This window comes from Balaenoptera ricei, chromosome 4 (genome assembly GCF_028023285.1).
Source record: "Balaenoptera ricei isolate mBalRic1 chromosome 4, mBalRic1.hap2, whole genome shotgun sequence".
Lineage (NCBI taxonomy): Eukaryota > Metazoa > Chordata > Mammalia > Artiodactyla > Balaenopteridae > Balaenoptera > Balaenoptera ricei.
In genome coordinates, this window is record NC_082642.1 from 101,896,678 (window position 1) to 101,910,308 (window position 13,631).

Here is a 13,631-nt window from a genome sequence, read left to right on the forward strand (position 1 = left end):
CAAATTAGCCCTCATTTGCTCTTTAGTGGGCCATTAACTAGTTATCTGAGTTGGCCTACCTCTCCATGCTGTTTATCACAAGGGCTGCCCGAGAAGGAATGTGCCCAGTTGCTCCAAAATATTTGATGACTGAATGAAGAATGATGAATAAAAGTATAAGATTGACCTCTGCAACAATTAGTAAACAATGCAAGACAGTGTGTAATTAAACCCCAAACTGCAGGTTGAGGCAGGATTACAGGTGAGCCTGGTACAATGCCATCTACTCCCCATTCAAGTTGAGCTGGCTGGGACTGACTTCTGTCGTCCAGCGCTGCCAGCTCAGGTGTTCCTACTGGCCGTGTGTTCTTTGACTTTAAGGAATCATTCTCCAGATTCCCTTGAGGCTGCCTACAGACAAAGTACCCTAGGGGGAGGATGACATAAAAAAGCAAGATTGTGGGACCAATCTGGATTTGGATCCAGTCTTAAGCTGTATGAGCCTGGATACTCTGAATCCCACTTTCTTTATCTGTGAAAATTCAAAATAATATATATGAAGCATCTCTCTCAGTATATGACTCTTAGTGGGTCATCTGGTACAACTATATCAGTTGTTTACAGCTAGCACTTATTCTGATTGGTCAGTTCCAATGTCTTGACCATTATTTTACATATATATTTAATATAACCCTTGGTGGGTATTCTATAAGTGGTAGTTATATTAGTAAAAGTTTGAGTCAGAGGTAAAGCTAGGACAGAGAAATGGAAACTAGAGTAATCCAAGGCCATTTCCATGACCCATGCTGCATGCTTGATTTTGTGCACTCCTTAAGTCTCAGACAAATGGAATCTGTCTATTGACACTGAGTTCTAAGAGACTCCATTTTTCCATGATATAAGATCCTCTGATGCAAGCACAGGCCCCATTTAGTCCCGAATGAAACCCCTACATTCGTCAACTCCCTCCATCCTTTCTCCCCCTGCCCTCCTCGTGTGTTAGGCTGAGAAACGTGGATCCTGGAGCTGCCCAGACTCCATCGGTCTGATATTGTGAGGCTGACGGCAGTGGAGGGCAGGAGGCGAGAGACTTCAGATAAAAGCAAAAACTCCAGGAGAACTTGACCTCAGAGCTTTGATACCGAACTCAGTGGGTAACAGCCTCCGTTAAATTTGTTCAGTCAGCCACTTAAGAGGGAAGGAGTTTCTCACACATCCTGGAAGGGTATTTAGCGATGAGATGCTTCCACGGAGGGGAATCAATGTTCCGGGGACTGAGCAGAGCAGAATCAAATGCCAAAGCTGCCATGGCAAGCTTAGAGACAGGTAGTGTGCTGGCTTGTTTTGCTCTCAATATATTATTTGCTTTCTCTTTCATGACTTACCAGGGATTTACTAGGACTTTTGGTCACAGCAACAGAAAACCAGCTGTGCCCCACCTTAACTCCCTCCACCCCACTTCTTTGGGTTTTGGGGAGTAGCCCTCAGGGCAGAGGTCATGAGGAAGAAAGGGGAGTTGAGAGGAAGACAGAGTTACTGGGCTGGTGATGTTGCATGAGCCTCCCCACTACCTCTCCAACTCAGATTCAGAACCCAGATTCATCTTCTTTGCCTTCTACTGGTTGGATTCATCAACTAGGAAATGGAATCATTTGAGGCTTGGTGGGCCCAATTTGAGAAGCACCTTACCTATGAACCTCTGCCTGGGATAAGGAAGGACTAAGAAAATGAATCATACAGCCCACTGATTCTCTTATTCCTTAAAAAAAAAAAAAGAAATCCATAAGCCTTGTCCTTATTTATCCAGGAGAGGTGAAGACAGGATCAGTCATGTCACTACCTTACTTAAGGTTTATGAGTGGCTCCCAGCTCCCTTGGTATAAGGGGACAAGTACTCCCTGCTCTGGTCCAGCCCACCTCTCCAGCCTGGCTCGCCCGTGGCCCACCTACCTGTATCTTGCACTCCGGCATCTCCTTGCCCCTCCTCAAAGCACCACACTTTCTCATGCTTCCAAGCCTGCCCAATTCCGTCTTCTCTGACTTAAATCTTTTCTCCTCTTTTGTATTCACCTAACTCCTACTTACTCTTTAAGATTTTCCTCTAACATTACCTCCTCTAGGAAAACTTGCCTGAACCTCCCCTCCCCAATTCCACTTGTCCTCCATGGACCCCTCTTCTTACCTTTATTACAGCATCTATCATGAGCATTGTAGTGGTAACTGTGGGTCCATCTGACTTCTCCTCTTGACTGGAATATCTTCAAGCACAAAGGCGATCCCTGCTTCATCTTTGTACCTCCAGTGCTTAGCCTGATACCTGGCCCAAAACGAGTGCCCATATATAAATACTTGAACGAAGAATTAATAAAATCAAGTATCTCTGTCATAGCAGTCGAAGCCTAATGGATCTATATAGTCTGGACTGTTGAAAGGATACCAATAACTGGTACTGCACCTGAGGCGAAATCATAGTTATCAAAAACCAGGCTCTTGCCTAAAGCACGTAAAGACTGATTTGTCTTAAATATAAAGTTGGATGGCTATTATTTAGTATTTTGCGTTTAGATGCTAACGGTACGTTTGAAATGATAGCACATGATTGGCATATTTTTTTTTACTTTTTATTTTGAGTTAATTTTAGATTCACATGGGTTGTAAGAAATAATACACAGATTTCCCCCTAACTGGAACACAATATCTAGCCTAACTGTAATACAATATCTTAATAACTGACTTTGATATATCAATCATTAACTTTATTCAGATTTTGTCATTTTTACTTGCATACTCATTTGTGAGTAGTTGTATGTTTTAAAAATGATTTGTAGGTTATTGTGTGTGTGCAGCCCAGCCCCTAAAAGTCTGGCCACAATCAGTAAGAGTCAGGACCATGCCCCTCTGGTCCCAAAAAGAAGGGGCTTGAGTCTTTTCCAAAAGTCTGTGGCAACGGGATTCATTCCTGACCTGGTCTCTGCTTTGCACCCTCTTTGACCCTTCCTTGAATGTCTTGTTCTTCCTCCGACAGGTCAAGAAAGGACCTAGTTTCTGGAGGATGCATGATGAGTTGGAACAATTCCATCCACCATTTTCTGCCATTGGTCAACACACCCCGGGGTAGGCTATATTATTTGCAGAGTTCAGTGCAAAATGAAAATGCAGGGAGGGTCCCAGTCAGGAGTCAGGGAGTCAATCTCCCTTTTTCATACCCACAGCAGAAAAGTGACCCCCAAGGAGTTGTAATCTCTACACCAAGACACACTAGGGGATGGGCTAGAGGCCCATGTCCAGGTTTCTGCTGAAAGTCTGTGGACCTGCCAGCCTAGGGTGGGGACAGCCACTGCTTTGCCCTTCTCTGAGATGCAGGGTGGGTACATGCTGCACCCCAACCCTCCGCGTATTTATGCTCAGGCCCCCACCTGGGGCAGAAGGCAACTGAGGAGCAGGTATGGGGAGGGGAAGGCTGGGGGAAACTAGGGCACGAGGGTTCAAAGGAATGCACAGCTGAGAACTTATCCCAGGGAGGAAGAGGGAGGCAGGACCACATGTGAGCTGAGACTCCAAGCCTCCGGTGTGTGCTTCATTGTCCAGTCTAACTTCATTTACAAAACACAAATTCAAAGACAGACTTTCAAGATGGTGGCCACAGAGATTAAAACCAAGCAAGAGGCCCTTCTGAGTACAAGGCTCTGTGTAAGCACACTGACCACCTTCCCATGAAGTTGCCTGAACACACCAAACTCAAACTTTCCTGAAACTGTAACTTTCTACTCTTCCTTGGGACGGAATCATCTCCTTTATTCTACAGTGGGGTCTAAGAATGATGGCATGGAGCAGTGAAACTTTCTTATTTGATTCCTCCTCAATGAATATGAGTAATATTAGCAAAACCCCACTTATTTAGCAGAAAAAAATCTGCTTATTTCTCTCTTTTTTTTTATATCTGTCTGATGTAAACCAAAAAAAAAGTTAGTCTGAAATCAAACTGCCTTAGTGAGTAATACCATGATCTATCTAGCTGTCAGAAAAACTTGGGAATCATCTTTGGTGCCTCCTTTTTCTTCACTATTTTCATTCAGTAGTCACTAACTCCTGCAGTGCCACATCCAAAGTCTCCCCAGAATTCATTACCTGCATTCAGTCCCTTCTGCAAGTGCCCTAATCCAGACCTGCATCATTTCTCATATTGCAAAAGCCTCTTGATTAATCTCCCTACTTCCCATCTGCCGCCATCACTGGTCCATTTTCCACATTCCTGATGGAGACACCTTTAGAAATGGCAAATTTGATCATGCCATATCCGTCTCTCCTCCTGAAATTGTTCAGTGACCTCAGCACTTTTGGGATGAAATCAAACTCCTTAGCAAAGCACACAAAACCTTTCACACAGTCCCTAGCAAGTATCTCCTCAATATGATCCTACCATTTCCCACTCCTGACCCTATTTCCTCCCTCACCATATAGAACTTCCTTAGATCATTCCAGATCATTCATTTCTCTAGGTCTTTGTGTATGTGGTGCCCTTGCTTGGAGTACCTTTACTGACTCCTGCACCAAACTCCTACTGCAAAGCTGAGCTCAATTGTTAACTCCTCTGGCCCTCCTTGCCCACCTCACCTCCCCAGCATGTGAGAGGTGCCTGTTAACCAAGTACCCATATCACTTGGTGTTTACCCTTATCATAGCACCTACTCACCATTTTAATAATTGTTTCAGGCTATCATGTTTCCCAACCACAGGGGATGCCATTCACACTGTGGTGTATTTTCAATTTTCCTTACTTGATGTGAAACTCTTGAAGCCGGGTCCTGGGCCTTAAACATCATTGCACAACTTCTGGAATATGGTAGGTAGTGGGTAGTTGTTATCTGAAGAAAGGAAGGAAAAGAAAAAAAGGAGAAAGGAAGCACTGCAGCTGCCAGCCTGTAATATTCCTTTCTCTCTCAACCCTGGTCCCCAAAACCCTCCCCCCATCAGCTGTTTCATGTCTTAAGAGCCAATATAGATTGACAGCACAGCCAATCTGATTGTGCAGACCTGGGTTCCTTAGGTGATGGAAAATCATGATTTGACCAAATTTGAAGCACTGGCTGCATACAGACACAGTTTGGCTCCTCAACTTGGGCCCTTCTGATGTGAAACACAGAGATGCTGAAACTTTTCTCCCTCATGAATGACCAATCAATAAAGTTCTAAGACAGTTTGAAAAATAAATGGAAATGCCTAGATATATAAGCTAGAAAAAAAATTTCAGTTTTATGAACATAGAAAACAACTTAACAATGCATAACATGCAGTTGTCAAAACTCATAGAACTATACTTCTTCATAAAGAAAATTTTACTATATATAAATTTAAAAAAATGAACCAGGATGAAGGAAGAGCCCCAAGCGGAATACAAACTATAACAACTGAACCTAACTATATTGCAAATGAATAACAGACCATAATGGAGTGGGGAAAAAAAGAACTAAGTTACTTTGGGAATCAGTATTTTGGCTGGATACTGTAAAGCTAATGGCAAAAAGAACTGTACACAAATACTGCATTCTAGTTAGTAAATTTATTTTTCATGGGGATACAGATTAGCAATTCTGGAACTACTTTGTTTATATACTAGGGTTGAACAAATACTTTAATACACTGTAGATAATGAAAGTCAGGTTTTTTACTGTCAGAGTAATAAGTTACAAATAAGGAAAAAGGGAAGGCTAGAATGAAATCTATGGTTTTGGATGAGAGTCAGAGGTATCAGTATGAACTCATGGTTTAAAAATATATATATATGTACTATAATATATGTATATACACACACATACACACACATACACATATATATATAGTGAGAGAGAGAGAGAGAGAGAGAGATACAGAAATAAATATAGATGTGAATACATACCTAGTATGCTCCTAGTATTCATCCATAGATTTCCTAGCTCTATCTGCTCAGAGGGGCTAGAAGCAGTGACATCCCAGTAGCAGTGAGCACACCCACCACCTAAGTCTTGGTATTTACATCCCATTCTCCAATCTAAAGAATTAGGGATTCTTAGAAAAGTGTTTGATTCCAGGGCTGGGGTGGGATAAGTACAAGTTGAGACAGGAGCATCTCATGCTGCTAGAGAAGCAAGGAAGTACCCGAAAAAGGCTGGGTAGTGTTGAAAGGGCAAAGCGGCCAACCTGCAGCCAAAGCTGGAAAAATTTCAGCAACAAAACAGTCATTGTATTGGATTATAACTCATAGAACAAAATAAATATCCATGAATCCATACTGATATAAATAAATAATTGAATGAATGAATGAATGAGGTAGAAGGGGCAGCTCTTCCTTACAGAAGAACTCCAAATAATAAATGTAGAAGCAGTTAGGGAAATAGAAAATCTTTATTAGAATACCACAGCAATAATTTTTCAGGCCAAGAATGAGTGATGGATGCTAAAATTAGTGAGCAAAAGTTTGAAGAGAAACAACGTGTTTGCATAGTCTCAAAATATCACCCCCAGTATATTTATTAGTCACAAAGATGAAAAAACCTGCCTTTACTGTGAAGAAACCCAGGAGGTACCACCAAGTGATTAATGTTAACATCACTAGTGGTAAGATATTTTGATGTTATGCATCCCCAGTATGATACACTGAGAAGGACATATCACTTCTGTGGTATTCTTGTCCCCAAATGGAAAACATCAGACAAGTAAAAATTGAGGGACAGTCTATAAAATAACTGACCAATACTCCTCAAAAGTGTTAAGGTCAAGAAAAGACTAAGGAACTGTTAAGGATTAAGAAGACCCAGGATCCATGACAACTGAACGCAATGTGGGATCCTGGATCGACTCCTGGAGCAGAAAAAGGACATTAGTGGAAACACTGATGAAATCTATACAGTCCATAGTTTATAGTATTGTAATGATGTTAGTTGCTTAGTTTTGATTATTGAAGTTGGTTGTTAAGGATGGTAATAATAGAGAAATTGGGTGAAGGATCTAAGGGAACTCACTGTACTGTCTTTGCACTTTTCTGTAAAGTTACTTAAATACAAAGTTGAAAAAATGAGTGGGGATCATGCAGGTAAAAAGCAAGATGGAGACAAGAGAGAAAAGGGAGAAAGGCATGTCTGAAGTTCTCTAAGAGTGAACAAAATGTACTGTAGGAATGGAAGCAAGTTCAGAATGGCTCAACAGAGATGGGAGGTGGGAATTTTTTTTTTTTTGAAGCATAATGGAAAAATCAGTTTCTCACTTTAAGTCGCTCATTTAAAAACTGGAGGCCCATTCAAGCAGCCATGGACTAGTGCTGGCCTTCACAAATGTTAAGGCCTATTCTGGAGCTATGGACGGCACCTCCAGGACTTGCTCTGGATGCTTCAAAAGGGCAAGTGAGTGCTTGGCCAGGGCCCAGGTTGGGGCTCACCTGGAGAGCCTGGGGACTTGTATCTCTCAGACCCCACAGACACTTAAGTAGGGAAGTTAAATCTCAGAGTTACTTCAGTGAGCATGGAAACAACACAAGCGGGTTAGGGTTTTTGGTCCAAATTTTAAGAAGCATCTATTATCACAGCAAAGCTGCCCATGCCACTGGGCCTGTATGGGTCAAGTCACTGGGCCACATCTTCCTCTAAGCTGAGCTCAAGTGGGTCTTGCCACATTTGTCTCTGGGATGATGACCAACTCCCCTTTCTGCCTGCCATATAATTTCTTAGATGTGTCACAATATCTTACAGGTTTGGAAGCCATTCTATTAATACCTATAAGGTGATTTGGGATATCGCTTGTCTACTAGAGTTAACCTTACAGTTTCATTCTAAAAGCAATCTTGTTTCCAGTCTAGTTGACCATCAACTTAGACATAGTTTTCATGACCTCACTCACCTCTCTGTCAAAGATATTTGAAATGAAAAAAATGTTGAGGCAACTAGCTGTGAAGCTGAGCTACAGGAGAATGTTGAGGTGTGAGGGGGATAACTGACATACCTGCATTCCCACTGACTGCCAGGGTTCCTGCAGCAACTGTGAAATCATGGATCTTGGAATCAGAAGACCTGAGATTGGCTTCTGGAGCCACAATTTCCAGCTGTATGGATTTAAACAAATCAGTAAGACTTACACTTTGCTTTCTCATCTGTAAAATGGGGATAATGATAATACCTATCTCACAAGACTATTTTAAGAATCAATAGAGGCATAACATGTAAAAGTACTTTTCAAAGGGTAAAGTACTTTACAAATGTTAATTTTAATTTCACTGTCCCAACACAGTGAAACATATGGCATTTTTTAAATGTTAAAAAAAACTCACAGGCACAAAGTTTTAGAAACCAATAATTTCAGTAAACCCATCACTTTTGTTTTTAACCTAAAACATAATTTTCTGCACTTAGCTATGTAGTCAGATGTGAGACGCGGGATTCTTTTCTATGGCATCCTTAGCAGTGCGAGCCCAGTGTGGTTGCCAGGACCATAAAAACAGAAGGCTGTTGATCATTAGTCTGTGTAAAACACAGCACTTGGGCATCTCACTTGGAACTCGCTTTTTAACTTGTTTCAAGAGGTGGCGCTTAGAACTGAAAAGAGTATTGTATGCCTGAATGAGTGCACCAAAACACCAGGCCAGACTGGGGTGTGGGCACCCACTTATGCGTGCAACTGCCTTTTTACCTAATTAATCCTCTCCTTGCAAGCCTGAACACGGCCTGTGAACTTCACATTCCACTGGTAACTGGAACTCTGGGTCCTACAAAACCTGGAAGCTTTAATGGAATGTTATTTGTTCAGGGCCCTTGAAGCAATGATATCTAATGGAGCAGAAGCAAAGAGAAAATGCCCTGAGCTTTAGTAAGAACGGTTGATTTCCATCACGGATCAGGCCCTGTCACTCCCCTGCTTAGAAGCCCTGGAGGGCTCCCCTCCTGGACAGAGTCCAGACTCTTCTCAACCAACGCCAGCTTCATCTTTCCACACGCTCAAGCCACTCCCACTGCCAACACTTCCCACATCCCCAGGCCTGTGCTCTCCAAGTGTGGTTGGCAGACTACCAGTAAGAAAATAAACTGGTAGTGTTTGCTTAAAATGCAGATATCCTCGCTGGCCCTCAGGGCTACGGAATCCGAATTTCTGAGTGTAGAGACCTCAGGACTCTGCAGATCAAAACTAGCTCCTCTAGCCATTCTTACAAACACAAAAGGTTGGGGGACACCTATCTAGCCACACTTGTGCGAACTCTCTGTTCCTTGAACTCGGCATGCATTTTATATCTCAGTCCCTCTGCCTTACTCTTCTTTTCCTCTCCACAAACTTACTGAGGAAAGCTTCCTTTATTGAGTACCTCTGTATGCCAAATGCAGCCTGTACATTTAATGCTACAAGGCCTAGCTCATATTCATGGATTCTCTGACGCCTTTCCTGATCCCTCTCCAGCAATGAACAAAAGTAACTGAGCACTTACTAAGTATCAGGTTTCATGTGCAGAGGGGAAATAGAAATAAATTAGGCTTAGTTTGTGCCCTCAAGATGCTCACTCAGAGTGACAGAGATCTCATATGTCTGTCCTCTAGTCTCTCAGTTGAGAGGCCATAACCATAGCACTGGAAGAGACTGGAGTGTCCGCCAGCCCAGATGAGGAGGGGCTTTCTAGCAGCAAGACGCACAGGCACTTTCACACCTGGAGTTCATCGCGTGTCAAGCCAGAAGTCCTTTTCTTTTGAAAACCGCTTTCACTGAGGGAATGCCAAAGTGCTCTTCTAGTAGGTTTGATTTGGGTATACGTTTTACAGAGGGTAAAACTGAGGCTCTGGTGTACCGAATCTCCTTCTGTAGTTCTTCAAGTAAGCTATGGCAGAACTGAGTATATAAGAACTTCTCCAAGTGTGTGCTGGCATGGGGCCCACACATCATCGGCCCTAACTTAATGTGCTCCAAGTAAGAGAGTGAATCAGTGAATGATCGATCTGCTTTATAATCTTCTAGAAAAATAAACCAGGCTTCCCTGGTGGCACAGTGGTTAAGAATCCGCCTGCCAGTGCAGGGGATACGGGTTCGAGCCCTGGTCTGGGAAGATCCCACATGCCGCGGTCAACTAGGCCTGTGCTCCACAACTACTGAGCCTGCACTCTAGAGCCTGTGAGCCACAACTACTGAGCCCACATGCCACAACTACCAAAGCCTGCGCACCTAGAGCCTGTGCTCCGCAACAAGAGAAGCCACCACAATGAGAAACCTGCGCACCGCAATGAAGAGTAGCCCCCGCACAGCAACAAAGACCCAACGCAGCCAAAAGTAAATAAATAAATGAATAAATAAATAAATAAATTTATTTTAAAAAATAAATAAATAAAATAATAAACCACCTCTGACAGAACTAGCCTGGAGCTTGAGCCTCTCTGCTCCCATACTGAATGTCCCTCACATTCTGAGACTTTGGGCCTACCCCCTTTTTTTTGGTCCCTTGTTCTCTTTTCAGATTTTTAGCTTTAATTTGTCCAAACTATATTTTTCCCTTAATTTTGCAAATTAATTTCTTTTTCTTCCTAGGTTTTTTACTTGGTACTTTCAAAGTTTCTTTTCCTTCTTCCACCTTATTTCCCTCCTCTCCCCATTCCACTTCCCCCTCCTTCCCTCCCCCCCGCCCCCTCCCTCCCTGTGGCCCACATCCTCAGTATGAATGCAGGCAGGATTAATCCAGCAGGGAACACGATGTCTGAGAGCCGTGACAGACTCACTAAAGCGTGCAGCAGTGATAAAAGGCAGCTCTGATGGGCTCTGTCAGAATCCCTGAGAAACACTGACGGGGAACCTTTGCTAAACCCCTTTCCTGGCTCCAGGTCCCCAGGGCCCACAACAGGATCATACCTAGAAAACCCAAGGGAGAAAAGTAGAGAAACTAGAAAGTCTCCTTCCCCTCCTGGCACCCTACACAAGAGACTTTTCCCCAACAGCTCAATTCTCTGGCTCTTTACCTGAAAAGCCCCCTGGGTTAAAATTGTGAGTGGCCACAAACTTTCAAATAGCCCTGGATTGCTGAAGGAATGCCACAGGGCATCTTAGTAAAGAAGCCTGGGTAACCTGCTTCTGGCCTGTAAAGAGAAGGATGAATGATAGGAAAAAAGATCCCTTTAAAGCATGTCTGATCCAATATCTAGGGGGTGTGCATATATGCACATGCATGTATGCATGAACATACAAACATACTAGTGCGTTCTGCTTCTATTTCCCCTCCAAGTACATCCAATTAGAAAGGATTTGCCCAGCTCAGAGAGTTTGTGGGTATGTAGGACAAGAAACAGCACTTGATTTATTACCTAGTGAATTTGGTCTACTAAACAGCACAAACTTTTACCCAGGTTGACCTAATTAACCAAACAAATAATGATTGATACACTCCATGTAGATGAAATAGAAAGACTGAAATAATTCCCAGTATTTATTCATGTTTCCATTTCTGTTTTGTCCCCTTGGACTTACTCAATTCCCTAGACCCACTGCCTTCCTAAATACCTCCACGTTAGTCACTACTAGCTGTTCAGACAGTCATCGCCTTCCTTGTTTCATAGGGCTGCAGCCTGGTTATTTAAACATTGTCCCACTGGTACTGTCTGTCTCTGGCTCTCCCTCTCTCCCCTTGATTCCTGGTCTCTCCAGCTCCACTATCCAGGTAGGCAGGGGCCCAGCCAGGCTAATGGCTGACTGTTGGGGTCTTCTGAGATAATAAAGGCTGTGTTTCTAAACAACCTCAGTTCAAATGCTCACCACGTCCTGAGAGCCTGAATTTTAGCCCTTTTCCATTATTATTTTAGCATAAATTAGATTTACCTGGTCGATACTAAGGTGATAAATTGCAGGGCTTTCACGTTTCCCTAAGGAAAAACAAGGTAGTTATAACATCCAATCATTCACCAAATAATATTCAAATACTATCATCTGCCAAGCTCTAAATGCAGTGGGCAGAGGTCTGCATGGCAATCTTAGAAGGTGGCTACTTCTTAGAAAAAGAGAAAAGCAAATTCAGTCATTTTGCTTGAACAAATAATCCCTGAATTCTTATTATGTGCCAGCCATTCTGCTTGGTCGTAGAGACATGAATGACACAGGTCTCTGCCCTCGGAAGCTCGTACAGGCCTTTGGTGACAGATGCTCTGAGAGTGGCTCAGCCAGTGGGCTGGAAGACCTCAGAGTTGGGAGAGGCATGAAGAGAGAGTAAACAAATCAATGACGTCTTCCAGAAGGAGGTAGCACATTAGCTGTGGTGTGAATGAAGGGGGGGGGGGGGAAGAAGACTTCAAGCTGTAGAGATGGGAAGTAGGGACATTCTAGGAGGAAGAAGTAATCTGATAAATGACAGAGATAAAATTGCTCAGAGGACAGATTATTGAGAACTTTCAATGCTAGGCAAAGTTAGGTTTTCTTTTACAGTCAGTAGGGAGCATTACAGGTTTTTGAGCAGGAAACTGACATGATTTGAGTTATGGTTTATGGAAGAAGGTAGAGATTCAAGCTAGAGGACTAGTCAGTTAATTGTAATAACCTAGGTGAGATGTAGTGAGAGTCAGAACTGGATAGTGGGAGTGGGAATTGAAAGAACAGGTGAGATGGCCAACAGGCACATGAAAAGATGCTCAACACTGATGCAAATCAAAACTGTCAATACAATGAGGTATCACCTCACACCAGTCAGAATGGCCATCATTAAAAAGTTTACAAATAATAAACGCTGGAGAGGGTATGGAGAAAAAGGAACCCTCCTACAATGCTGGTGGGAATGCCACTATGGAAATCAATTCCATACGGAACTGTGGAAGTTCCTTAAAAAACTAAAAATAGAGCTACCATATGATCCTGCAATCCCACTCCTGGGCATATATCTGGAGAAATCTCTAATTTGAAAAGATACATGCACCCCAATGTTTATAGCAGCACTATTTACAATAGCCAAGACCTGGAAGCAACCTAAGTGTCCATCAACAGAAGAATGGATGAAGACGATGTGGTGTACATATATGTGTATGTATATATTATATACACACAATGGAATATTACCCAGCTATAAAAAAGAATAAAATAATGCCATTTGCAGCAACATGGATGGACCTAGAGATTATCATCCTAGGTGAAGTAAGTCAGAGAAAGACAAGTATCACATGATATCACTTATATATGGAATCTAAAAAAATGATATAAATGAACTTATTTACAAAACAGAAATAGACTCACAGAGATAGTAAACAAACTTATGGTTACCCAGGAGATAGCGGCGGGTGGGGGAGAGATAAATTAGGAGGTTGGGACTAACAGATACACGCTACTATATATAAAATAGATCAACAACAAGGACCTACTGTGTAGCACAGGGAACTGTATTCAGTATCTTGTAATAACCTATAGTGGAAAAGAATCTGAAAAAGAATATATATATATATATATATATATATATATATATGTACACATATATATGTATAACTGAATCATTTTGCTGTACACCTGAAACTAACACAACACTGTAAATTAACTATACTTCAATTAAAAAAATGGTTAAATAAAAGAATAGGTGAATATGAGAGATATTAATTTCTATTGATGTGTGCTGTAGGTAGTAATAACATCATAATTGAGGCTTTAGAAAGTAATAATATTAAGATAGAAATCTCTGGTTCGAGGTGGTT

General features: G+C 42.2%; 1 protein-coding gene across 13 annotated transcripts in view; it reads right to left on the bottom strand.

Annotated features, from left to right (window-relative positions):
• Window positions 1–13,631, bottom strand: part of BOC (BOC cell adhesion associated, oncogene regulated) — a 265,756-nt gene that overhangs the window by 83,981 nt on the left and 168,144 nt on the right. For 9 of the 13 annotated variants that reach the window (XM_059921145.1, XM_059921140.1, XM_059921143.1 and 6 more), the window contains 3 exons: window positions 7,951–8,050; window positions 4,758–4,844; window positions 2,162–2,296 (listed from right to left, as the gene is read on the bottom strand). The exons of 2 other annotated variants lie outside the window; for them this stretch is intronic. The gene's annotated coding sequence lies outside the window, so the exon portion shown is untranslated. Of the gene's footprint in view, window positions 1–2,161; window positions 2,297–4,672; window positions 4,845–7,950; window positions 8,051–13,631 lie in introns of all 13 variants that reach the window. 2 more of the 13 variants (XM_059921139.1, XM_059921141.1) reach the window with 2 other exon arrangements.